This window comes from Pan paniscus, chromosome 7 (assembly GCF_029289425.2).
Source record: "Pan paniscus chromosome 7, NHGRI_mPanPan1-v2.0_pri, whole genome shotgun sequence".
Lineage (NCBI taxonomy): Eukaryota > Metazoa > Chordata > Mammalia > Primates > Hominidae > Pan > Pan paniscus.
The window spans coordinates 162,456,829-162,482,594 of NC_073256.2; the positions used below are offsets into that span (position 1 = coordinate 162,456,829).

A 25,766-nucleotide genomic window follows, 5' to 3' on the forward strand; every position below is an offset into this window, starting at 1 on the left:
TGCTGTTGGGTCTGTGTCCTGCTGTGGGCCTGTGTCCTGCTGTTGGGCCTGTATCCTGCTGTGGGCCTGTGTCCTGCTGTGGGGCTGTGTCCTGCTGTTGGGCCTGTGTCCTGCTGTTGGGCCTGTATCCTGCTGTTGGGCCTGTGTCCTGCTGTTGGGCCTGTGTCCTGCTGTGGGCCTGTACCCTACTGTACCCTGCTGTGGGCCTGTGTCCTCCTGTGGGCCTATGTCCTGCTGTTGGGCCTGTGTCCTGCTGTGGGCCTGTACCCTACTGTACCCTGCTGTGGGCCTGTGTCCTCCTGTGGGCCTATGTCCTGCTGTGGGGTTTGTGTCCTGCTGTGGGCCTGTGTCCTGCTGTTGGGCCTGTGTCCTGCTGTTGGGCCTGTGTCCTGCTGTGGGCCTGTGTCCTACTGTTGGGCCTGTGTCCTGCTGTGGGCCTGTGTCCTGCTTATGGGCCTGTGTCCTGCTGTCGGCCTGTGTCCTGCTGCGGGGCTGTGTCCTGGTGTTGGGCCTGTGTCCTGCTGTGGGCCTCTGTCCTGCTGTGGGCCTGTGTCCTGCTGTTGGGCCTGTGTCCTGCTGTTGGGCCTGTGTCCTGCTGTGGGCCTGTGTCCTGCTGTGGGCCTGTGTCCTGCTGTTGGGCCTGTATCGTGCTGTTGGGCCTGTGTCCTGCTGTTGGGCCTGTGTCCTGCTGTGGGGCTGTGTCCTGCTGTGGGCCTGTATCCTGCTGTGGGGCCTGTGTCCTGCTGTGGGGCCTGTGTACTGCTGTTGCGCCTGTGTCCTGCTGTGGGCCTGTACCGTGCTGTGAGCCTGTGTCCTGCTGTTGGGCCTGTGTCCTGCTGTGGGGCTGTGTCCTGCTGTGGGCCTGTATCCTGCTGTTGGGCCTGTGTCCTGCTGTTGGGCCTGTGTCCTGCTGTGGGGCTGTGTCCTGCTGTGGGCCTGTATCCTGCTGTTGGGTCTGTGTCCTGCTGTGGGGCCTGTGTCCTGCTGTGGGGCCTGTGTACTGCTGTTGGGCCTGTGTCCTACTGTGGGCCTGTACCGTGCTGTGGGTCTGTGTCCTGCTGTGGGCCTGTATCCTGCTGTTGGGCCTGTGTCCTGCTGTTGGGCCTGTGTCCTGCTGTGGGCCTGTATCCTGCTGTGGGCCTGTGTCCTGCTGTGGGGCCTGTACCGTGCTATACGCTGCTGTGGGCCTGTACCCTGCTGTAGGCCTGTGTCCTGCTGTGGGCCTGTTTCCTGCTGTGGGGCTGTGTCCTGCTGTGGGCCTGTATCCTGCTGTTGGGTCTGTGTCCTGCTGTGGGGCCTGTGTACTGCTGTTGGGCCTGTGTCCTACTGTGGGCCTGTACCGTGCTGTGGGTCTGTGTCCTGCTGTGGGCCTGTGTCCTGCTGTGGGGCTGTGCCCTGCTGTTGGGCCTGTACCCTGCTGTGGGCCTGTACCCTACTGTACCCTGCTGTGGGCCTGTGTCCTGCTGTGGGGCTATGTCCTGCTGTGGGCCTGTACCCTGCTGTGGGCCTGTGTCCTGCTGTGAGGCTGTGTCCTGCTGTGGGCCTGTGTCCTGCTGTGGGGCTGTGTCCTGCTGTGGGCCTGTGTCCTGCTATGGGGCTGTGTCCTGCTGTGGGCCTGTGTCCTGCTGTTGGGCCTGTGTCCTGCTGTGGGGCTGTGTCCTGCTGTGGGCCTGTGTCCTGCTGTTGGGCCTGTGTCCTGCTGTGGGGCTGTGTCGTGCTGTGGGCCTGTATCCTGCTGTTGGGCCTGTGTCCTGCTGTTAGGCCTGTGTCCTGCTGTGGGGCCTGTGTCCTGCTGTGGGGCCTGTACCGTGCTCTACGCTGCTGTCGGCCTGTACCCTGCTGTGGGCCTGTATCCTACTGTGGGCGTGTGTCCTGCTGTGGGGCCTGTGTCCTGCTGTGGGCCTGTGTCCTGCTGTGGGCCTGTGTCCTGCTGTTGGGCCTGTGTCCTGCTGAGGGGCTGTGTCCTGCTGTGGGGCTGTGTCCTGCTGTGGGCCTGTGTCCTGCTGTGGGGCCTGTGTCCTGCTGTGGGCCTGTGTCCTGCTGTGGGCCTGTGTCCTGCTGTTGGGCCTGTGTCCTGCTGTGGGGCCTGTGTACTGCTGTTGGGCCTGTGTCCTACTGTGGGCCTGTACCGTGCTGTGGGTCTGTGTCCTGCTGTGGGCCTGTGCCCTGCTGTGGCGCTGTGCCCTGCTGTTGGGCCTGTACCCTGCTGTGGGCCTGTACCTTACTGTACCCTGCTGTGGGCCTGTGTCCTGCTGTGGGGCTATGTCCTGCTGTGGGCCTGTACCCTGCTGTGGGCCTGTGTCCTGCTGTGGGGCCTGTGTCCTGCTGTTGGGCCTGTGTCCTGCTGTGGGGCTGTGTCGTGCTGTGGGCCTGTGTCCTGCTGTTGGGCCTGTGTCCTGCTGTTGGGCCTGTGTCCTGCTGTGGGGCTGTGTCCTGCTGTGGGCCTGTGTCCTGCTGTTGGGCCTGTGTCCTGCTGTTGGGCCTGTGTCCTGCTGTGGGGCTGTGTCCTGCTGTGGGGCTGTGTCCTGCTGTGGGCCTGTGTCCTGCTGTGGGGCCTGTGTCCTGCTGTGGGCCTGTGCCCTGCTGTGGGCCTGTGTCCTGCTGTGGGACTGTGTCCTGCTGTGGGCCTGTATCCTGCTGTTGGGCCTGTGTCCTGCTGTTCGGCCTGTGTCCTGCTGTGGGACTGTGTCCTGCTGTGGGCCTGTATCCTGCTGTTGGGCCTGTGTCCTGCTGTTGGGCCTGTGTCCTGCTGTGGGCCTGTACCCTACTGTACCCTGCTGTGGGCCTGTGTCCTCCTGTGGGCCTATGTCCTGCTGTGGGGCCTGTGTCCTGCTGTTGGGCCTGTGTCCTGCTGTGGGCCTGTGTCCTGCTGTGGGCCTGTGTCCTGCTGTTGGGCCTGTGTCCTGCTGTTGGGCCTGTGTCCTGCTCTTGGGCCTGTGTCCTGCTGTGGGCCTGTGTCCTGCTGTTGGGCCTGTGTCCTGCTGTTGGGCCTGTGTCCTGCTGTGGGCCTGTATCCTGCTGTGGGCCTGTGTCCTGCTGTGGGCCTGTACCGTGCTGTACGCTGCTGTTGGGCCTGTGTCCTGCTGTTGGGCCTGTGTCCTGCTGTTGGGCCTGTGTCCTGCTGTGGGCCTGTGTCCTGCTGTTGGGCCTGTGTCCTGCTGTGGGCCTGTGTCCTGCTGTGGGGCTGTGTCCTGCTGTGCACCTGTATCCTGCTGTTGGGCCTGTGTCCTGCTGTGGGGCTGTGTCCTGCTGTGGGCCTGTACCCTACTGTACCCTGCTGTGGGCCTGTACCGTGCTCTGGGTCTGTATCCTGCTGTTGGGTGTGTGTCCTGCTGTTGGGTCTGTGTCCTGCTGTTGGGTCTGTGTCCTGCTGTGGGCCTGTGTCTTGCTGTTGGGCCTGTATCCTGCTGTGGGCCTGTGTCCTGCTGTGGGGCTGTGTCCTGCTGTGGGCCTGTATCGTGCTGTTGGGTCTGTGTCCTGCTGTGGGGCCTGTGTACTGCTGTTGGGCCTGTGTCCTGCTGTGGGCCTGTACCGTGCTGTGAGCCTGTGTCCTGCTGTTGGGCCTGTGTCCTGCTGTGGGCCTGTATCCTGCTGTTGGGCCTGTGTCCTCCTGTTGGGCCTGTGTCCTGCTGTGGGGCTGGGTCCTGCTGTGGGCCTGTATCCTGCTGTGGGCCTGTACCCTAGTGTACCCTGCGGTGGGCCTGTACCCTAGTGTACCCTGCGGTGGGCCTGTACCGTGCTGTGGGTCTGTATCCTGCTGTTGGGTGTGTGTCCTGCTGTTGGGTCTGTGTCCTGCTGTAGGGTCTGTGTCCTGCTGTGGCCCTGTGTCCTGCTGTTGGGCCTGTATCCTGCTGTGGGCCTGTGTCCTGCTGTGGGGCTGTGTCCTGCTGTGGGCCTGTATCCTGCTGTTGGGTCTGTGTCCTGCTGTGGGCCTGTACCGTGCTGTGAGCCTGTGTCCTGCTTTTGGGCCTGTGTCCTGCTGTGGGGCTGTGTCCTGCTGTGGGCCTGTATCCTGCTGTTGGGTCTGTGTCCTGCTGTGGGCCTGTACCGTGCTGTGAGCCTGTGTCCTGCTGTTGGGCCTGTGTCCTGCTGTGGGCCTGTGTCCTGCTGTTGGGCCTGTGTCTTGCTGTGGGCCTGTGTCCTGCTGTTGGGCCTGTGTCCTGCTGTGGGCCTGTGTCCTGCTGTTGGGCCTGTGTCCTGCTGTGGGCCTGTATCCTGCTGTGGGCCTGTATCCTGCTGTTGGACCTGTATCCTACTGTTGGCCTGTGTCCTGCTGTGGGCCTGTGTCCTGCTGTGGGCCTGTACCGTGCTGTACGCTGCTGTTGGGCCTGTGTCCTGCTGTGGGCCTGTGTCCTGCTGTTGGGCCTGTGTCCTGCTGTGGGCCTGTGTCCTGCTGTGGGGCTGTGTCCTGCTGTGGGCTTGTATCCTGCTGTTGGGCCTGTGTCCTGCTGTGGGGCTGTGTCCTGCTGTGGGCCTGTACCCTACTGTACCCTGCTGTGGGCCTGTACCGTGCTGTGGGTCTGTATCCTGCTGTTGGGTGTGTGTCCTCCTCTTGGGTCTGTGTCCTGCTGTTGGGTCTGTGTCCTGCTGTGGGCCTGTGTCCTGCTGTTGGGCCTGTATCCTGCTGTGGGCCTGTGTCCTGCTGTGGGGCTGTGTCCTGCTGTTGGGCCTGTGTCCTGCTGTTGGGCCTGTATCCTACTGTGGGCCTGTACCCTAGTGTACCCTGCGGTGGGCCTGTACCCTAGTGTACCCTGCGGTGGGCCTGTACCGTGCTGTGGGTCTGTATCCTGCTGTTGGGTGTGTGTCCTGCTGTTGGGTCTGTGTCCTGCTGTTGGGTCTGTGTCCTGCTGTGGGCCTGTGTCCTGCTGTTGGGCCTGTATCCTGCTGTGGGCCTGTGTCCTGCTGTGGGGCTGTGTCCTGCTGTGGGCCTGTATCCTGCTGTTGGGTCTGTGTCCTGCTGTGGAGCCTGTGTACTGCTGTTGGGCCTGTGTCCTGCTGTGGGCCTGTACCGTGCTGTGAGCCTGTGTCCTGCTGTTGGGACTGTGTCCTGCTGTGGGGCTGTGTCCTGCTGTGGGCCTGTATCCTGCTGTTGGGCCTGTGTCCTGCTGTTGGGCCTGTGTCCTGCTGTGGGGCTGTGTCCTGCTGTGGGCCTGTATCCTGCTGTTGGGTCTGTGTCCTGCTGTGGGGCCTGTGTCCTGCTGTGGGCCTGTGTCCTGCTGTGGGGCTGTGTCCTGCTGTGGGCCTGTATCCTGCTGTTGGGCCTGTGTCCTGCTGTGGGGCTGTGTCCTGCTGTGGGCCTGTACCCTACTGTACCCTGCTGTGGGCCTGTACCGTGCTGTGGGTCTGTATCCTGCTGTTGGGTGTGTGTCCCGCTGTTGGGTGTGTGTCCTGCTGTTGGGTCTGTGTCCTGCTGTGGGCCTGTGTCCTGCTGTTGGGCCTGTATCCTGCTGTGGGCCTGTGTCCTGCTGTGGGGCTGTGTCCTGCTGTGGGCCTGTATCCTGCTGTTGGGTCTGTGTCCTGCTGTGGGGCCTGTGTACTGCTGTTGGGCCTGTGTCCCACTGTGGGCCTGTACCGTGCTGTGGGTCTGTGTCCTGCTGTGGGCCTGTGTCCTGCTGTGGGGCTGTGCCCTGCTGTTGGGCCTGTACCCTGCAGTGGGCCTGTACCCTACTGTACCCTGCTGTGGGCCTGTGTCCTGCTGTGGGGCTATGTCCTGCTGTGGGCCTGTGTCCTGCTGTGGGGCCTGTGTCCTGCTGTTGGGCCTGTGTCCTGCTGTGGGGCTGTGTCCTGCTGTGGGCCTGTGTCCTGCTGTTGGGCCTGTGTCCTGCTGTGGGGCTGTGTCCTGCTGTGGGCCTGTGTCCTGCTGTGGGGCCTGTGTCCTGCTGTGGGGCCTGTGTCCTGCTGTGGGCCTGTCTCCTGCTGTGGGACTGTGTCCTGCTGTGGGCCTATATCCTGCTGTTGGGCCTGTGTCCTGCTGTTGGGCCTGTGTCCTGCTGTGGGACTGTGTCCTGCTGTGGGTCTGTATCCTGCTGTTGGGCCTGTGTCCTGCTGTTGGGCCTGTGTCCTGCTGTGGGCCTGTACCCTACTGTACCCTGCTGTGGGCCTGTGTCCTCCTGTGGGCCTATGTCCTGCTGTGGGGCCTGTGTCCTGCTGTTGGGCCTGTGTCCTGCTGTTGGGCCTGTGTCCTGCTGTGGGCCTGTATCCTGCTGTTGGGCCTGTGTCCTGCTGTGGGCCTGTGTCCTGCTGTTGGGCCTGTGTCCTGCTGTTGGGTCTGTGTCCTGCTGTTGGGCGTGTGTCCTGCTGTGGGCCTGTCTCCTGCTGTTGGGCCTGTGTCCTGCTGTTGGGCCTGTGTCCTGCTGTGGGCCTGTGTCCTGCTGTGGGCCTGTACCGTGCTGTACGCTGCTGTTGGGCCTGTGTCCTGCTGTTGGGCCTGTGTCCTGCTGTGGGCCTGTGTCCTGCTGTTGGGCCTGTGTCCTGCTGTGGGCCTGTGTCCTGCAGTGGGGCTGTGTCCTGCTGTGCGGCTGTGTCCTGCTGTGCGCCTGTATCCTGCTGTTGGGCCTGTGTCCTGCTGTGGGGCTGTGTCCTGCTGTGGGCCTGTACCCTACTGTACCCAGCTGTGGGCCTGTACCGTGCTGTGGGTCTGTATCCTGCTGTTGGGTGTGTGTCCTGCTGTTGGGTCTGTGTCCTGCTGTTGGGTCTGTGTCCTGCTGTGGGCCTGTGTCTTGCTGTTGGGCCTGTATCCTGCTGTGGGCCTGTGTCCTGCTGTGGGGCTGTGTCCTGCTGTGGGCCTGTATCCTGCTGTTGGGTCTGTGTCCTGCTGTGGGGCCTGTGTACTGCTGTTGGGCCTGTGTCCTGCTGTGGGCCTGTACCGTGCTGTGAGCCTGTGTCGTGCTGTTGGGCCTGTGTCCTGCTGTGGGGCTGTGTCCTGCTGTGGGCCTGTATCCTGCTGTTGGGCCTGTCTCCTGCTGTGGGGCTGGGTCCTGCTGTGGGCCTGTATCCTGCTGTTGGGCCTGTGTCCTGCTGTTGGGCCTGTGTCCTGCTGTGGGGCTGTGTCCTCCTGTGAGCCTGTATCCTGCTGTTGGGCCTGTGTCCTGCTGTTGGGCCTGTGTCCTGCTGTGGGCCTGTACCCTACTGTACCCTGCTGTGGGCCTGTGTCCTGCTGTGGGCCTGTGTCCTGCTGTTGGGCCTGTGTCCTGCTGTGGGCCTGTACCCTACTGTACCCTGCTGTGGGCCTGTGTCCTCCTGTGGGCCTATGTCCTGCTGTGGGGTTTGTGTCCTGCTGTGGGCCTGTGTCCTGCTGTTGGGCCTGTGTCCTGCTGTGGGCCGGTGTCCTACTGTTGGGCCTGTGTCCTGCTGTGGGCCTGTTTCCTGCTTATGGGCCTGTGTCCTGCTGTCGGCCTGTGTCCTGCTGTGGGGCTGTGTCCTGGTGTTGGGCCTGTGTCCTGCTGTGGGCCTCTGTCCTGCTGTGGGCCTGTGTCCTGCTGTTGGGCCTGTGTCCTGCTGTTGGGCCTGTGTCCTGCTGTCGGCCTGTGTCCTGCTGTTGGGCCTGTGTCCTGCTGTGGGGCTGTGTCCTGCTGTGGGCCTGTATCCTGCTGTTGGGCCTGTGTCCTGCTGTTGGGCCTGTGTCCTGCTGTGGGGCTGTGTCCTGCTGTGGGCCTGTATCCTGCTGTTGGGTCTGTGTCCTGCTGTGGGGCCTGTGTACTGCTGTTGCGCCTGTGTCCTGCTGTGGGCCTGTACCGTGCTGTGAGCCTGTGTCCTGCTGTTGGGCCTGTGTCCTGCTGTGGGGCTGTGTCCTGCTGTGGGCCTGTATCCTGCTGTTGGGCCTGTGTCCTGCTGTTGGGCCTGTGTCCTGCTCTGGGGCTGTGTCCTGCTGTGGGCCTGTATCCTGCTGTTGGGTCTGTGTCCTGCTGTGGGGCCTGTGTCCTGCTGTGGGGCCTGTGTACTGCTGTTGGGCCTGTGTCCTACTGTGGGCCTGTACCGTGCTGTGGGTCTGTGTCCTGCTGTGGGCCTGTATCCTGCTGTTGGGCCTGTGTCCTGCTGTTGGGCCTGTGTCCTGCTGTGGGCCTGCATCCTGCTGTGGGCCTGTGTCCTGCTGTGGGCCTGTGTCCTGCTGTGGGGCCTGTACCGTGCTATACGCTGCTGTGGGCCTGTACCCTGCTGTGGGCCTGTGTCCTGCTGTGGGCCTGTGTCCTGCTGTGGGGTCTGTGTCCTGCTGTGGGGCCTGTGTACTGCTGTTGGGCCTGTGTCCTACTGTGGGCCTGTACCGTGCTGTGGGCCTGTGTCCTGCTGTGGGCCTGTGTCCTGCTGTGGGGCTGTGCCCTGCTGTTGGGCCTGTACCCTGCTGTTGGCCTGTACCCTACTGTACCCTGCTGTGGGCCTGTGTCCTGCTGTGGGGCTATGTCCTGCTGTGGGCCTGTACCCTGCTGTGGGCCTGTGTCCTGCTGTGGGGCTGTGTCCTGCTGTGGGCCTGTGTCCTGCTGTGGGGCTGTGTCCTGCTGTGGGGCTGTGTCCTGCTGTGGGCCTGTGTCCTGCTGTTGGGCCTGTGTCCTGCTGTGGGCCTGTGTCCTGCTGTTGGGCCTGTGTCCTGCTGTGGGGCTGTGTCGTGCTGTGGGCCTGTATCCTGCTGTTGGGCCTGTGTCCTGCTGTTGGGCCTGTGTCCTGCTGTGGGGCCTGTACCGTGCTCTACGCTGCTGTGGGCCTGTACCCTGCTGTGGGCCTGTATCCTGCTGTGGGCCTGTGTCCTGCTGTGGGGCCTGTGTCCTGCTGTGGGGCCTATGTCCTGCTGTGGGGCTGTGTCCTGCTGTGGGCCTGTGTCCTGCTGTTGGGCCTGTGTCCTACTGAGGGGCTGTGTCCTGCTGTGGGGCTGTGTCCTGCTGTGGGCCTGTGTCCTGCTGTGGGGCCTGTGTCCTGCTGTGGGCCTGTGTCCTGCTGTGGGCCTGTGTCCTGCTGTTGGGCCTGTGTCCTGCTGTTGGGCCTGTGTCCTGCTGTGGGCCTGTGTCCTGCTGTTGGGCCTGTGTCCTGCTGTGGGGCTGTGTCCTGCTGTGGGCCTGTGTCCTGCTGTTGGGCCTGTGTCCTGCTGTTGGGCCTGTGTCCTGCTGTGGGCCTGTATCCTGCTGTTGGGCCTGTGTGCTGCTGTTGGGCCTGTGTCCTGCTGTGGGCCTGTACCCTACTGTACCCTGCTGTGGGCCTGTGTCCTGCTGTGGGCCTATGTCCTGCTGTTGGGCCTGTGTCCTGCTGTGGGCCTGTGTCCTGCTGTGGGCCTGTATCCTGCTGTTCGGCCTGTGTCCTGCTGTGGGCCCGTGTCTTGCTGTTGGGCCCGTGTCTTGCTGTTGGGCCCGTGTCTTGCTGTTGGGCCCGTGTCCTGCTGTGCGCCCGTGTCCTGCTGTTGGGCCTGTGTCCTGCTGTTGGGCCTGTGTCCTGCTGTGGGCCTGTATCCTACTGTTGGGCCTGTGTCCTGCTGTTGGGCCTGTGTCCTGCTGTGGGCCTGTGTCCTCCTGTGGGCCTGTGTCGTGCTGTGGGGCCTGTGTCCCGCTGTTGGGCCTGTGTCCCGCTGTTGGGCCTGTGTCCTGCTGTGGGCCTGTGTCCTGCTGTTTGGCCTGTGTCCTGCTGTGGGCCTGTGTCCTGCTGTTGGGCCTGTGTCCTGCTGTTGGGCCTGTGTCCTGCTGTGGGCCTGTATCCTGCTGTGGGCCTGTGTCCTGCTGTGGGCCTGTACCCTACTGTACCCTGCTGTGGGCCTGTGTCCTGCTGTGGGCCTGTGTCCTGCTGTTGGGCCTGTGTCCTGCTGTGGGCCTGTACCCTACTGTACCCTGCTGTGGGCCTGTGTCCTCCTGTGGGCCTATGTCCTGCTGTGGGGTTTGTGTCCTGCTGTGGGCCTGTGTCCTGCTGTTGGGCCTGTGTCCTGCTGTGGGCCTGTGTCCTACTGTTGGGCCTGTGTCCTGCTGTGGGCCTGTTTCCTGCTTATGGGCCTGTGTCCTGCTGTCGGCCTGTGTCCTGCTGTGGGGCTGTGTCCTGGTGTTGGGCCTGTGTCCTGCTGTGGGCCTCTGTCCTGCTGTGGGCCTGTGTCCTGCTGTTGGGCCTGTGTCCTGCTGTTGGGCCTGTGTCCTGCTGTGGGCCTGTGTCCTGCTGTTGGGCCTGTGTCCTGCTGTGGGGCTGTGTCCTGCTGTGGGCCTGTATCCTGCTGTTGGGCCTGTGTCCTGCTGTTGGGCCTGTGTCCTGCTGTGGGGCTGGGTCCTGCTGTGGGCCTGTATCCTGCTGTTGGGCCTGTGTCCTGCTGTTGGGCCTGTGTCCTGCTGTGGGGCTGTGTCCTGCTGTGGGCCTGTATCCTGCTGTTGGGCCTGTGTCCTGCTGTGGGCCTGTACCCTACTGTACCCTGCTGTGGGCCTGTGTCCTGCTGTGGGCCTATGTCCTGCTGTTGGGCCTGTGTCCTGCTGTGGGCCTGTACCCTACTGTACCCTGCTGTGGGCCTGTGTCCTCCTGTGGGTCTATGTCCTGCTGTGGGGCTTGTGTCCTGCTGTGGGCCTGTGTCCTGCTGTTGGGCCTGTGTCCTGCTGTGGGCCTGTGTCCTGCTGTTGGGCCTGTGTCCTGCTTATGGGCCTGTGTCCTGCTGTGGGCCTGTGTCCTGCTGTGGGGCTGTGTCCTGCTGTGGTGCTGTGTCCTGGTGTTGGGCCTGTGTCCTGGTGTTGGGCCTGTGTCCCGCTGTTGGGCCTGTGTCCTGCTGTGGACTTGTGTCCCGCTGTTGGGCCTGTGTCCCGCTGTGGGCCTGTGTCCCGCTGTTGGGCCTGTGTCCCGCTGTGGGCCTGTGTCCCGCTGTGGGGCTGTGTCCCGCTGTGGGCCTGTATCCTGCTGTTGGGCCTGTGTCCTGCTGTTGGGCCTGTGTCCTGCTGTGGGCCTGTGTCCTGCTGTGGGCCTGTATCCTGCTGTTCGGTCTGTGTCCTGCTGTGGGGACTGTGTACTGCTGTTGCGCCTGTGTCCTGCTGTGGGCCTGTGTCCTGCTGTGGGGCTGTGTCCTGCTGTGGGCCTGTGTCCTGCTGTTGGGCCTGTGTCCTGCTGTTGGGCCTGTGTCCTGCTGTGGGGCTGTGTCCTGCTGTGGGCCTGTATCCTGCTGTTGGGTCTGTGTCCTGCTGTGGGGCCTGTGTCCTGCTGTGGGGCCTGTGTACTGCTGTTGGGCCTGTGTCCTACTGTGGGCCTGTACCGTGCTGTGGGTCTGTGTCCTGCTGTGGGCCTGTGTCCTTCTGTGGGGCTGTGCCCTGCTGTTGGGTCTGTACCCTGCTGTGGGCCTGTACCCTACTGTACCCTGCTGTGGGCCTGTGTCCTGCTGTGGGGCTGTGTCCTGCTGTTGGGCCTGTGTCCTGCTGTGGGGCCTGTACCCTGCTGCGGGCCTGTATCCTGCTGTGGGCCTGTGTCCTGCTGTGGGGCTGTGTCCTGCTGTGGGCCTGTATCCTGCTGTTGGGCCTGTGTCCTGCTGTTGTGCCTGTGTCCTGTTGTGGACTTGTATCCTGCTGTTGGGCCTGTGTCCTGCTGTTGGGCCTGTGTCCTGCTGTTGGGCCTGTATCCTGCTGTGGGGCTGTGTCCTGCTGTGGGCCTGTGTCCTGCTGTTGGGCCTGTGTCCTGCTGTTGGGCCTGTGTCCTGCTGTGGGGCTGTGTCCTGCTGTGGGCCTGTATCCTGCTGTTGGGCCTGTGTCCTGCTGTTGGGCCTCTGTCCTGCTGTGGGCCTGTATCCTGCTGTGGGCCTGTGTCCTGCTGTGGGGCCTGTACCGTGTTGTACGCTGCTGTGGGTCTGTACCCTACTGTGGGCCTGTATCCTGCTGTGGGCCTGTGTCCTGCTGTTGGGCCTGTGTCCTGCTGTTGGGCCTGTGTCCTGCTGTGGGGCTGTGTCCTGCTGTGGGGCTGTGTCCTGCTGTTGGGCCTGTGTCCTGCTGTTGGGCCTGTGTCCTGCTATGGGCCTGTATGCTGCTGTGGGCCTGTGTCCTGCTGTGGCGCCTGTACCGTGCTGTACGCTGCTGTGGGCCTGTACCCTGCTGTGGGCCTGTATCCTGCAGTGGGCCTGTGTCCTGCTGTGGGGCCTGTGTCCTGCTGTGGGGCTGTGTCCTGCTGTGGGGCTGTGTCCTGCTGTGGGCCTGTATCCTGCTGTTGGGTCTGTGTCCTGCTGTGGGGCCTGTGTACTGCTGTTGGGCCTGTGTCCTGTTGTGGGCCTGTACCGTGCTTTGAGTCTGTGTCCTGCTGTTGGGCCTGTGTCCTGCTGTGGGGCTGTGTCCTGCTGTGGGCCTGTATCCTGCTGTTGGGTCTGTGTCCTGCTGTTGGGCCTGTGTCCTGCTGTGGGGCTGTGTCCTGCTGTGGGCCTGTATCCTGCTGTTGGGTCTGTGTCCTGCTGTTGGGTCTGTGTCCTGCTGTGGGCCTGTGTCCTGCTGTTGGGCCTGTATCCTGCTGTGGGCCTGTGTCCTGCTGTGGGGCTGTGTCCTGCTGTGGGCCTGTATCCTGCTGTTGGGTCTGTGTCCTGCTGTGGGGCCTGTGTACTGCTGTGGGGCCTGTGTCCTGTTGTGGGCCTGTACCGTGCTTTGAGCCTGTGTCCTGCTGTTGGGCCTGTGTCCTGCTGTGGGGCTGTGTCCTGCTGTGGGCCTGTATCCTGCTGTTGGGCCTGTGTCCTGCTGTTGGGCCTGTGTCCTGCTGTGGGGCTGGGTCCTGCTGTGGGCCTGTATCCTGCTGTTGGGCCTGTGTCCTGCTGTTGGGCCTGTGTCCTGCTGTGGGGCTGTGTCCTGCTGTGGGCCTGTATCCTGCTGTTGGGCCTGTGTCCTGCTGTGGGCCTGTACCGTACTGTACCCTGCTGTGGGCCTGTGTCCTGCTGTGGGCTTATGTCCTGCTGTTGGGCCTGTGTCCTGCTGTGGGCCTGTACCCTACTGTACCCTGCTGTGGGCCTGTGTCCTCCTGTGGGTCTATGTCCTGCTGTGGGGCTTGTGTCCTGCTGTGGGCCTGTGTCCTGCTGTTAGGCCTGTGTCCTGCTGTGGGCCTGTGTCCTGCTGTTGGGCCTGTGTCCTGCTTATGGGCCTGTGTCCTGCTGTGGGCCTGTGTCCTGCTGTGGGGCTGTGTCCTGCTGTGGGGCTGTGTCCTGGTGTTGGGCCTGTGTCCTGGTGTTGGGCCTGTGTCCTGCTGTGGGCCTGTGTCCTGCTGTTGGGCCTGTGTCCTGCTGTGGACTTGTGTCCTGCTGTTGGGCCTGTGTCCCGCTGTGGGCCTGTGTCCCGCTGTTGGGCCTGTGTCCCGCTGTGGGCCTGTGTCCCGCTGTGGGGCTGTGTCCCGCTGTGGGCCTGTATCCTGCTGTTGGGCCTGTGTCCTTCTGTTGGGCCTGTGTCCTGCTGTGGGCCTGTGTCCTGCTGTGGGCCTGTATCCTGCTGTTGGGTCTGTGTCCTCCTGTGGGGACTGTGTACTGCTGTTGCGCCTGTGTCCTGCTGTGGGCCTGTGTCCTGCTGTGGGGCTGTGTCCTGCTGTGGGCCTGTATCCTGCTGTTGGGCCTGTGTCCTGCTGTTGGGCCTGTGTCCTGCTGTGGGGCTGTGTCCTGCTGTGGGGCTGTATCCTGCTGTTGGGCCTGTGTCCTGCTGTTGGGCCTGTGTCCTGCTGTAGGCCTGTATCCTGCTGTGGGCCTGTGTCCTGCTGTGGGGCCTGTACCGTGCTGTACGCTGCTGTGGGTCTGTACCCTGCTGTGGGCCTGTATCCTGCTGTGGGCCTGTGTCCTGCTGTTGGGCCTGTGTCCTGCTGTTGGGCCTGTGTCCTGCTGTGGGGCTGTGTCCTGCTGTGGGCCTGTGTCCTGCTGTTGGGCCTGTGTCCTGCTGTTGGGCCTGTGTCCTGCTGTGGGCCTGTACCCTGCTGTGGGCCTGTGTCCTGCTGTGGGGCCTGTACCGTGCTGTACGCTGCTGTGGGCCTGTACCCTGCTGTGGGCCTGTATCCTGCAGTGGGCCTGTGTCCTGCTGTGGGGCCTGTGTCCTGCTGTGGGGCTGTGTCCTGCTGTGGGGCTGTGTCCTGCTGTGGGCCTGTATCCTGCTGTTGGGTCTGTGTCCTGCTGTGGGGCCTGTGTACTGCTGTTGGGCCTGTGTCCTGCTGTGGGCCTGTACCGTGCTTTGAGTCTGTGTCCTGCTGTTGGGCCTGTGTCCTGCTGTGGGGCTGTGTCCTGCTGTGGGCCTGTATCCTGCTGTTGGGTCTGTGTCCTGCTGTTGGGCCTGTGTCCTGCTGTGGGGCTGTGTCCTGCTGTGGGCCTGTATCCTGCTGTTGGGTCTGTGTCCTGCTGTGGGGCCTGTGTACTGCTGTTGGGCCTGTGTCCTACTGTGGGCCTGTACCGTGCTGTGGGTCTGTGTCCTGCTGTGGGCCTGTGTCCTGCTGTGGGGCTGTGCCCTGCTGTTGGGCTTGTACCCTGCTGTGGGCCTGTACCCTACTGTACCCTGCTGTGGGCCTGTGTCCTGCTGTGGGGCTATGTCCTGCTGTGGGCCTGTACCCTGCTGTGGGCCTGTGTCCTGCTGTGGGGCCTGTGTCCTGCTGTTGGGCCTGTGTCCTGCTGTGGGGCTGTGTCCTGCTGTGGGCCTGTGTCCTGCTGTTGGGCCTGTGTCCTGCTGTTGGGCCTGTGTCCTGCTGTGGGGCTGTGTCCTGCTGTGGGCCTGTGTCCTGCTGTTGGGCCTGTGTCCTGCTGTTGGGCCTGTGTCCTGCTGTGGGGCTGTGTCCTGCTGTGGGCCTGTATCCTGCTGTTGGGTCTGTGTCCTGCTGTGGGGCCTGTGTACTGCTGTTGGGCCTGTGTCCTGCTGTGGGCCTGTACCGTGCTGTGAGCCTGTGTCCTGCTGTTGGGCCTGTGTCCTGCTGTGGGGCTGTGTCCTGCTGTGGGCCTGTGTCCTGCTGTTGGGCCTGTGTCCTGCTGTTGGGCCTGTGTCCTGCTGTGGGGCTGGGTCCTGCTGTGGGCCTGTATCCTGCTGTTGGGCCTGTGTCCTGCTGTTGGGCCTGTGTCCTGCTGTGGGGCTGGGTCCTGCTGTGAGCCTGTATCCTGCTGTTGGGCCTGTGTCCTGCTGTTGGGCCTGTGTCCTGCTGTGGGCCTGTACCCTACTGTACCCTGCTGTGGGCCTGTGTCCTGCTGTGGGCCTATGTCCTGCTGTTGGGCCTGTGTCCTGCTGTGGGCCTGTACCCTACTGTACCCTGCTGTGGGCCTGTGTCCTGCTGTGGGGCTATGTCCTGCTGTGGGCCTGTACCCTGCTGTGGGCCTGTGTCCTGCTGTGGGGCTGTGTCCTGCTGTGGGCCTGTGTCCTGCTGTGGGGCTGTGTCCTGCTGTGGGCCTGTGTCCTGCTATGGGGCTGTGTCCTGGTGTGGGCCTGTGTCCTGCTGTTGGGCCTGTGTCCTGCTGTGGGGCTGTGTCCTGCTGTGGGCCTGTGTCCTGCTGTTGGGCCTGTGTCCTGCTGTGGGGCTGTGTCGTGCTGTGGGCCTGTATCCTGCTGTTGGGCCTGTGTCCTGCTGTTAGGCTTGTGTCCTGCTGTTGGGCCTGTGTCCTGCTGTGGGGCCTGTACCGTGCTCTACGCTGCTGTGGGCCTGTACCCTGCTGTGGGCCTGTATCCTGCTGTGGGCCTGTGTCCTGCTGTGGGGCCTGTGTCCTGCTGTGGGGCCTGTGTCCTGCTGTGGGGCTGTGTCCTGCTGTGGGCCTGTGTCCTGCTGTTGGGCCTGTGTCCTGCTGAGGGGCTGTGTCCCGCTGTGGGGCTGTTTCCTGCTGTGGGCCTGTGTCCTGCTGTGGGGCCTGTGTCCTGCTGTGGGCCTGTGTCCTGCTGTGGGCCTGTGTCCTGCTGTTGGGCCTGTGTCCTGCTGTGGGGCCTGTGTACTGCTGTTGGGCCTGTGTCCTACTGTGGGCCTGTACCGTGCTGTGGGTCTGTGTCCTGCTGTGGGCCTGTGTCCTGCTGTGGGGCTGTGCCCTGCTGTTGGGCCTGTACCCTGCTGTGGGCCGGTACCCTACTGTACCCTGCTGTGGGCCTGTGTCCTGCTGTGGGGCTATGTCCTGCTGTGGGCCTGTACCCTGCTGTGGGCCTGTGTCCTGCTGTGGGGCCTGTGTCCTGCTGTTGGGCCTGTGTCCTGCTGTGGGGCTGTGTCCTGCTGTGGGCCTGTGTCCTGCTGTTGGGCCTGTGTCCTGCTGTTGGGCCTGTGTCCTGCTGTGGGGCTGTGTCCTGCTGTGGGCCTGTGTCCTGCTGTTGGGCCTGTGTCCTGCTGTTGGGCCTGTGTCCTGCTGTTGGGCCTGTGTCCTGCTGTGGGGCTGTGTCCTGCTGTGGGCCTGTGTCCTGCTGTGGGCCTGTGTCCTGCTGTGGGACTGTGTCCTGCTGTGGGACTGTGTCCTGCTGTGGGCCTATATTCTGCTGTTGGGCCTGTGTCCTGCTGTTGGGCCTGTGTCCTGCTGTGGGACTGTGTCCTGCTGTGGGCCTGTATCCTGCTGTTGGGCCTGTGTCCTGCTGTTGGGCCTGTGTCCTGCTGTGGGCCTGTACCCTACTGTACCCTGCTGTGGGCCTGTGTCCTCCTGTGGGCCTATGTCCTGCTGTGGGGCCTGTGTCCTGCTGTTGGGCCTGTGTCCTGCTGTTGGGCCTGTGTCCTGCTGTGGGCCTGTATCCTGCTGTTGGGCCTGTGTCCTGCTGTGGGCCTGTGTCCTGCTGTTGGGCCTGTGTCCTGCTGTTGTGCCTGTGTCCTGCTGTTGGGCCTGTGTCCTGCTGTGGGCCTGTGTCCTGCTGTTGGGCCTGTGTCCTGCTGTTGGGCCTGTGTCCTGCTGTTGGGCCTGTGTCCTGTGGGCCTGTATCCTGCTGTGGGCCTTTGTCCTGCTGTGGGCCTGTGTCCTGCTGTGGGCCTGTATCCTGCTGTTGGGCCTGTGTCCTGCTGTGGGCCTGTGTCCTGCTGTTGGGCCTGTGTCCTGCTGTTGGGCCTGTGTCCTGCTGTTGGGCCTGAGTCCTGCTGTGGGCCTGTGTCCTGCTGTTGGGCCTGTGTCCTGCTGTGGGCCTGTATCCTGCTGTGGGCCTGTGTCCTGCTGTGGGCCTGTACCGTGCTGTATGCTGCTGTTGGGCCTGTGTCCTGCTGTTGGGCCTGTGTCCTGCTGTTGGGCCTGTGTCCTGCTGTGGGCCTGTGTCCTGCTGTTGGGCCTGTGTCCTGCTGTGGGCCTGTGTCCTGCTGTGGGGCTGTGTCCTGCTGTGCGCCTGTATCCTGCTGTTGGGCCTGTGTCCTGCTGTGGGGCTGTGTCCTGCTGTGGGCCTGTACCCTACTGTACCCTGCTGTGGCCCTGTACCGTGCTGTGGGTCTGTATCCTGCTGTTGGGTGTGTGTCCTGCTGTTGGGTCTGTGTCCTGCTGTTGGGTCTGTGTCCTGCTGTGGGCCTGTGTCTTGCTGTTGGGCCTGTGTCCTGCTGTTGGGCCTGTGTCCTGCTGTTGGGCCTGTGTCCTGCTGTGGGGCTGTGTCCTGCTGTGGGCCTGTGTCCTGCTGTGGGCCTGTGTCCTGCTGTGGGCCTGTGTCCTGCTGTGGGACTGTGTCCTGCTGTGGGCCTATATTCTGCTGTTGGGCCTGTGTCCTGCTGTTGGGCCTGTGTCCTGCTGTGGGACTGTGTCCTGCTGTGGGCCTGTATCCTGCTGTTGGGCCTGTGTCCTGCTGTTGGGCCTGTGTCCTGCTGTGGGCCTGTACCCTACTGTACCCTGCTGTGGGCCTGTGTCCTCCTGTGGGCCTATGTCCTGCTGTGGGGCCTGTGTTCTGCTGTTGGGCCTGTGTCCTGCTGTTGGGCCTGTGTCCTGCTGTGGGCCTGTATCCTGCTGTTGGGCCTGTGTCCTGCTGTGGGCCTGTGTCCTGCTGTTAGGCATGTGTCCTGCTGTTGGGCCTGTGTCCTGCTGTTGGGCCTGTGTCCTGCTGTGGGCCTGTGTCCTGCTGTTGGGCCTGTGTCCTGCTGTTGGGCCTGTGTCCTGCTGTTGGGCCTGTGTCCTGCTGTGGGCCTGTATCCTGCTGTGGGCCTTTGTCCTGCTGTGGGCCTGTGTCCTGCTGTGGGCCTGTATCCTGCTGTTGGGCCTGTGTCCTGCTGTGGGCCTGTGTCCTGCTGTTGGGCCTGTGTCCTGCTGTTGGGCCTGTGTCCTGCTGTTGGGCCTGAGTCCTGCTGTGGGCCTGTGTCCTGCTGTTGGGCCTGTGTCCTGCTGTGGGCCTGTATCCTGCTGTGGGCCTGTGTCCTGCTGTGGGCCTGTACCGTGCTGTACGCTGCTGTTGGGCCTGTGTCCTGCTGTTGGGCCTGTGTCCTGCTGTTGGGCCTGTGTCCTGCTGTGGGCCTGTGTCCTGCTGTTGGGCCTGTGTCCTGCTGTGGGCCTGTGTCCTGCTGTGGGGCTGTGTCCTGCTGTGCGCCTGTATCCTGCTGTTGGGCCTGTGTCCTGCTGTGGGGCTGTGTCCTGCTGTGGGCCTGTACCCTACTGTACCCTGCTGTGGCCCTGTACCGTGCTGTGGGTCTGTATCCTGCTGTTGGGTGTGTGTCCTGCTGTTGGGTCTGTGTCCTGCTGTTGGGTCTGTGTCCTGCTGTGGGCCTGTGTCTTGCTGTTGGGCCTGTATCCTGCTGTGGGCCTGTGTCCTGCTGTGGGGCTGTGTCCTGCTGTGGGCCTGTGTCCTGCTGTGGGCCTGTATCCTGCTGTTGGGTCTGTGTCCTGCTGTGGGGCCTGTGTACTGCTGTTGGGCCTGTGTCCTGCTGTGGGCCTGTACCGTGCTGTGAGCCTGTGTCCTGCTGTTGGGCCTGTGTCCTGCTGTGGGGCTGTGTCCTGCTGTGGGCCTGTGTCCTGCTGTTGGGCCTGTGTCCTGCTGTTGGGCCTGTGTCCTGCTGTTGGGCCTGTGTCCTGCTGTGGGGCTGGGTCCTGCTGTGGGCCTGTATCCTGCTGTTGGGCCTGTGTCCTGCTGTTGGGCCTGTGTCCTGCTGTGGGGCTGTGTCCTGCTGTGAGCCTGTATCCTGCTGTTGGGCCTGTGTCCTGCTGTTGGGCCTGTGTCCTGCTGTGGGCCTGTACCCTACTGTACCCTGCTGTGGGCCTGTGTCCTGCTGTGGGCCTATGTCCTGCTGTTGGGCCTGTGTCCTGCTGTGGGCCTGTACCCTACTGTACCCTGCTGTGGGCCTGTGTCCTCCTGTGGGCCTATGTCCTGCTGTGGGGTTTGTGTCCTGCTGTGGGCCTGTGTCCTGCTGTTGGGCCTGTGTCCTGCTGTGGGCCTGTTTCCTGCTTATGGGCCTGTGTCCTGCTGTCGGCCTGTGTCCTGCTGTGGGGCTGTGTCCTGGGGTTGGGCCTGTGTCCTGCTGTGGGCCTGTGTCCTGCTGTGGGCCTGTGTCCTGCTGTTGGGCCTGTGTCCTGCTGTGGACTTGTGTCCTGCTGTTGGGCCTGTGTCCTGCTGTTGGGCCTGTGTCCTGCTGTGGGCCTGTATCCTGCTGTTGGGTCTGTGTCCTGCTGTGGGGACTGTGTCCTGCTGTGGGGACTGTGTACTGCTGTTGCGACTGTGTCCTGCTGTGGGCCTGTGTCCTGCTGTGGGGCTGTGTCCTGCTGTGGGCCTGTATCCTGCTGTTGGGTCTGTGTCCTGCTGTGGGGACTGTGTCCTGCTGTGGGGACTGTGTACTGCTGTTGCGACTGTGTCCTGCTGTGGGCCTGTGTCCTGCTGTGGGGCTGTGTCCTGCTGTGGGCCTGTATCCTGCTGTTGGGCCTGTGTCCTGCTGCTGGGCCTGTATCCTGCTGTGGGGCTGTGTCCTGCTGTGGGCCTGTATCCTGCTGTTGGGCCTGTGTCCTGCTGTTGGGCCTGTGTCCTGCTGTGGGGCTGTGTCCTGCTGTGGGCCTGTATCCTGCTGTTGGGTCTGTGTCCTGCTGTGGGGCCTGTGTCCTGCTGTGGGGCCTGTGTACTGCTGTTGGGCCTGTGTCCTACTGTGGGCCTGTACCGTGCTGTGGGTCTGTGTCCTGCTGTGGGCCTGTGTCCTGCTGTGGGGCTGTGCCCTGCTGTTGGGTCTGTACCCTGCTGTGGGCCTGTACCCTACTGTACCCTGCTGTGGGCCTGTGTCCTGCTGTGGGGCTGTGTCCTGCTGTTGGGCCTGTGTCCTGCTGTGGGGCCTGTACCCTGCTGCGGGCCTGTATCCTGCTGTGGGCCTGTGTCCTGCTGTGGGGCTGTGTCCTGCTGTGGGCCTGTATCCTGCTGTTGGGCCTGTGTCCTGCTGTTGGGCCTGTGTCCTGCTGTGGGCCTGTATCCTGCTGTTGGGCCTGTGTCCTGCTGTTTGGCCTGTGTCCTGCTGCTGGGCGTGTATCCTGCTGTGGGGCTGTGTCCTGCTGTGGGCCTGTATCCTGCTGTTGGGCCTGTGTCCTGCTGTGGGGCCTGTACCCTGCTGCGGGCCTGTATCCTGCTGTGGGCCTGTGTCCTGCTGTGGGGCTGTGTCCTGCTGTGGGCCTGTATCCTGCTGTTGGGCCTGTGTCCTGCTGTTGGGCCTGTGTCCTGCTGTGGGCCTGTATCCTGCTGTTGGGCCTGTGTCCTGCTGTTTGGCCTGTGTCCTGCTGCTGGGCGTGTATCCTGCTGTGGGGCTGTGTCCTGCTGTGGGCCTGTATCCTGCTGTTGGGCCTGTGTCCTGCTGTTGGGCCTGTGTCCTGCTGTGGGGCTGTGTCCTGCTGTGGGCCTGTATCCTGCTGTTGGGCCTGTGTCCTGCTGTTGGGCCTGTGTCCTGCTGTGGGCCTGTATCCTGCTGTGGGCCTGTGTACTGCTGTGGGGCCTGTACCATGCTGTACGCTGCTGTGGGTCTGTACCCTGCTGTGGGCCTGTATCCTGCTGTGGGCCTGTGTCCTGCTGTGGGGCCTGTGTCCTGCTGTGGGCCTGTGTCCTGCTGTGGGCCTGTATCCTGCTGTGACCACTCTTCTCACTCCTTGTTGCTGACATTCACAATGCTCTGAAGCTGGGCACGCCAGACCCACCTAGAGTGGGAGAACAGCAGCTCCAAAGGGTGAACAGCCAGGGGCAGCCTGTGCTGCAGCCCCACATGTCATCAGGATGTGTCAACGCCTACCAATCCTAGTGGTCAGTTCTATCTGAGTTGCACCATCCTGGCAGCATCCACAGCAGGTGTTCCCATCTTTACTTGCACCAGCTACTCCCTCCTAGCCTCTCATTCCCCATTTCATGTTGGCACCCCAGTGTGCACTTCTGCACTGCCACCAACTTCCTTGGTGATTATGTCCAGTCTTGAGGCATCAACACCCTTGTTAAGATTCACAAACTTGGGCTCATCTCCAGTCCTAACTACTCCCTGTGAGCAGGAGAGAGGACACTCCCATGTGGAGGCATGACGGGCTCTTCACATGGACCACGTTACTGATTCCCCCACCCCCTCACTGTGTAAATGCACCATACCCTGCCCGGGTGCCCACTGGGAGCACTGATATACCTCAGCCCTTCACTCACATTGTACTGACATTGACTCTTCTGTCCTTCATGAGCACCAGCTGAGAATGAGGGTGTGGTCAAGGAGATCTGCAAAGGGGATGTGAAGAAAGGTGGCAGAAGGATGGTGCAGGGAGTCAGCGTGATGGTGGGTGTCACCCGCAGGCCATGTGGTACAGGGAGTCAACGTGATGGCGGGTGTCACCCGCAGGCCATGTGGTGCAGGGAGTCAACGTGATGGCGGGTGTCACCCGCAGGCCATGTGGTGCGGGGAGTCAGCGTGATGGCGGGTGTCACCCGCAGGCCATGTGGTGCGGGGAGTCAGCGTGATGGCGGGTGTCACCCGCAGGCCATGTGGTGCGGGGAGTCAGCGTCATGGCGGGTGTCACCCGCAGGCCATGTGGTGCGGGGAGTCAGCGTCATGGCGGGTGTCACCCGCAGGCCATGTGGTGCGGGGAGTCAGCGTGATGGCGGGTGTCACCCGCAGGCCATGTGGTGCGGGGAGTCAGCGTCATGGCGGGTGTCACCCGCAGGCCATGTGGTGCGGGGAGTCAGCGTGATGGCGGGTGTCACCCGCAGGCCATGTGGTGCGGGGAGTCAGCGTCATGGCGGGTGTCACCCGCAGGCCATGTGGTGCGGGGAGTCAGCGTCATGGCGGGTGTCACCCGCAGGCCATGTGGTGCGGGGAGTCAGCGTGATGGCGGGTGTCACCCGCAGGCCATGTGGTGCGGGGAGTCAGCGTGATGGCGGGTGTCACCCGCAGGCCATGTGGTGCGGGGAGTCAGCGTGATGGCGGGTGTCACCCGCAGGCCATGTGGTGCGGGGAGTCAGCGTGATGGCGGGTGTCACCCGCAGGCCATGTGGTGCGGGGAGTCAGCGTGATGGCGGGTGTCACCCGCAGGCCATGTGGTGCGGGGAGTCAGCGTGATGGCGGGTGTCACCCGCAGGCCATGTGGTGCGGGGAGTCAGCGTGATGGCGGGTGTCACCCGCAGGCCATGTGGTGCGGGGAGTCAGCGTGATGGCGGGTGTCACCCGCAGGCCATGTGGGGAGGAAAGAAGGGCGGGGTGGTGCTCCTGGACTCGGATCACCATCAAGGAGGAATATGCACAACTAGCGGTCTGGGTGAAAAGGTCAGAGGACAAGTGTAGGGAAAAGCTAGAGAGAGAAGGCAAGGAGATATGAACAGAGCTCACAGGGATGGTTACTATGGACCAATGATAAGGGGCCTTGGCTGCCAGATGAAGATGAAACACTGGCCACATTTCTGTGTCAGGAGAGACAAAACTAATATCTCAAGATTAACTTGGCAGGGTGCTCAGAGGAATGGTGGGAGATGAGACTCAAAGCAGGTACAGCACTAAGGTGCCTACCACGTGGCAGCAGAAATGGAGGAGACATGGGCGATGGGGGTGACAAGGCCCTCTGTGACTGCATCTGCCTGCCCTTACAGTGCAGATGCCCAGTTTCCTCGAGGGAAACCTCTCCCCATCCAAGTGGTGACGTAATAATCTGCAATATTTATTTAGTTCATTTTATTTAAAAATACTTTAAATTCTCATTGTCTCTGAATAGGGGCATAGTCACCTCAAAATTTAAAAGGTAAAAAGGATTTATGGTGAAAAATTCCCCAAACAGCCACACAGTTTCCCTTGTTTCTAGTGTACTGTTCCAGATTAATCTAGGTTTACACAGCAAATATATAAACATATGTTTGCCTTTTAATGATAAATTACACCCAACTATGCTATGGCTTCACACCTTATTTTTCTCACTTCATTATGTGTGGGATCTTGCTTACCAGGACACAAAATAAATGCCCCCTCTCCCCCAGGTCCATATCCTAATCCCTGGAATTTGTGCTTATGTTACACTACATACCAAAAGGGACTTTGCAGAGGGAATTAAGGTTATGGACATGAATTACCCTGGTGGACTCAATCTAATCAAATGAGCCCTTAAAAGCCTGAGAAAGATCTGAGGGCCACATGGAAGGACCTCGGAGAGCTAAGGACCACTCAGGCTGGCAGCCAGCACTTCTGAGGACCAACCTCAAGAAAAACAGATTCGGCCAACAGCCTGAACAAGCTTGGAAGTGGAGTCTCCTGGCTAAAGGCTAAGCCCGCTCTTTAGGAGTCACACAACTGGAAGAGCCAGCCACCACCCTCCCAGAGCAAGCAGCCACAGGATGGGCCCTGGCCGATCCCTCAGCACCCTCCCCCGTGGGGAAGAACCGGCCCAAACTCTCCTCCCCTCCCAGAGTTCCTCCTCCACACGCAGAGCGACCCCACTACTGACTGGGCCTCCCAGGCAGGACATCTGAGGCTGAGCGAAACCCCCTTTCTCCCCCAGCTCTGCTCAGTGCATCTCTGACTTCTCATGGAACACCAGGAACCGCGAACCCACCCTGTCTCCCATGCGCTGGGAACCACCCCATCGCACTGCTGCCCCATGTAGGGAAAAGAAAGATCAGACTGTTACTGTGTCTGTGTAGAAAGGGAAGACATAAGAAACTCCATTTTGACCTGTACCTTGAACAAATGCTTTGCTGAGATGCTGTTAATTTGTAACTTTGCCCCAGCCACTTTGCCCCAACTTTGAGCTCACAAAAACATGTGTTGTAGGAATCAAGGTTTAAGGGATCTAGGGCTGTGCAAGATGTGCCTTGTTAACAAAATGTTTACAAGCAGATGCTTGGTAAAAGTCATCGCCATTCTCCAGTCTCAATAAACCAGGGGCACAATGCTCTGCGATAAGCCGCAGGGACCTCTGCCTTGGAAAGCCGGGTATTGTCCAAGGTTTCTCCCCATGTGATAGTCTGAAAAGTGGCCTCGTGGGATGAGAAAGACCTGACCGTCCCCCAGCCCAACACCCGTAAAGGGTCTGTGCTGAGGTGGATTAGTAAAAGAGAAAAGCCTCTTGCAGTTGAGATAGAGGAAGGCCACTGTCTCCTGCCTGCCCCTGGGAACTGAATGTCTCGGTATAAAACCCGATTGTACATTTGTTCAATTCTGAGCTAGGAGAAAAACCGCCCTATGGTGGGAGGTGAGACATGTTGGCAGCAATGCTGCCTTGTTCTTCTTTACTCCACTGAGATGTTTGGGTGGAGAGAAACAAATCTGGCTTACGTGCACGTCCAGTCATAGTACCTCCCCTTAAACTTAATTATGACACAGATTCTTTTGCTCACATGCTTTTTTTGCTGACCTTCTCCCTATTATCACCCTGCTCTCCTACTGCATTCCTCTTGCTGAGATAATGAAAATAATCATCAATAAAAACTAAGAGCCCTCAGAGACCGGTGCTGGTGCAGGTCCTTAGTGTGCCGAGTGCCGCTCTCCTGGGCCCACTGTTGTTTCTCTATACTTTGTCTTATTTCTTTTCTCAGTCTCTCGTCCCACCTGATGAGATATCCCACAGGTGTGGAAGGGCAGGCCACCCCTTCACCCCGTCGCTCCGCCCGAGCTCGAATGGTGGCACCGACAGGCGGGAACGCCACCAGCCTGTGGGCGGAGTCCTGGCTCAGCCCCTCGCGGCGACCTTACCCCGGGGTCTCTCCGGAGACCCCCTACCGGAGGCAGCCCCCAGAGGCTCTGACCTCCAGCCCAGGCCAAGCTGCCCCCGCCCCGCCCCCCCCCGCGCTCCCACAACCCCCCGCGCGGCTCCGCCCCCGCCCGGGGTCCCCATCTCGCTGCCCGCCCCGTCTGAGCCCTGAGAGGCCCCTGGGCCCCCCAACCACGGGGGCATCAGGGACAACCAGACGCAGGGTCCGAGGCGTGGAGCTTCGCGGAACTAACCTCAACGGGTCGCGCTTGGAAGGGAGGCAGCACCGTGGCACGAAGACGTCTCAGCCAACGCCGGCTGACCCCCGGAAGTCCCGCCCCGAATTCCGGCCCGCTGCTCGTTCTATCTGGGACAGCGTAGCCTCTCTAGATGGCGGGAGGCCGGGGCGACTCTGTGGTTCAGCCCCAGACCTGGTCCCGCTAGCCCTGAGGCCAGAGACCCTTCTGTTCCCCTTTTTTTCAGAGTTGACCCGTGCACTGAACAAGGCGGCAACTGAAGAAAAGGGGACACTAATAGAAATGCAGAGAGAATGAGATATACTGTTGTAGTGGGAGATTTTAATATACAGGCCCCCAGAATGGGAACAGATGGTAGTTTGCTAAAAACCTAAGGATACGTTTTTTGGAAGAACTGAATCATTCAATCAGTAAGTGATTAGATAGATAAATGGAAGAATTCAAATTCCTTCAGTAGATAATATGTTTTCGTGAGATTGTGCATGGATTATTTCTAATACGGGAATGAATTGTACACTTGGACATAAAGAATACAAATAAGGCTGGGTACGGTGTCCCACGCCTGTAATTCCAGCACTTGG

At 61.8% G+C, this 25,766-nt stretch overlaps 1 protein-coding gene across 1 annotated transcript in view; it reads right to left on the reverse strand.

The window, feature by feature from the left end:
• ZNF16 (zinc finger protein 16) overlaps nt 1-25,376 on the reverse strand; it is a 43,729-nt gene extending 18,353 nt beyond the window's left edge. The window contains exon 1 of the mRNA XM_055116165.2: nt 25,183-25,376. The gene's annotated coding sequence lies outside the window, so the exon portion shown is untranslated. The remainder of the gene's footprint in view (nt 1-25,182) is intronic.
• Nucleotides 25,377-25,766: the final 390 nt, after the last annotated feature.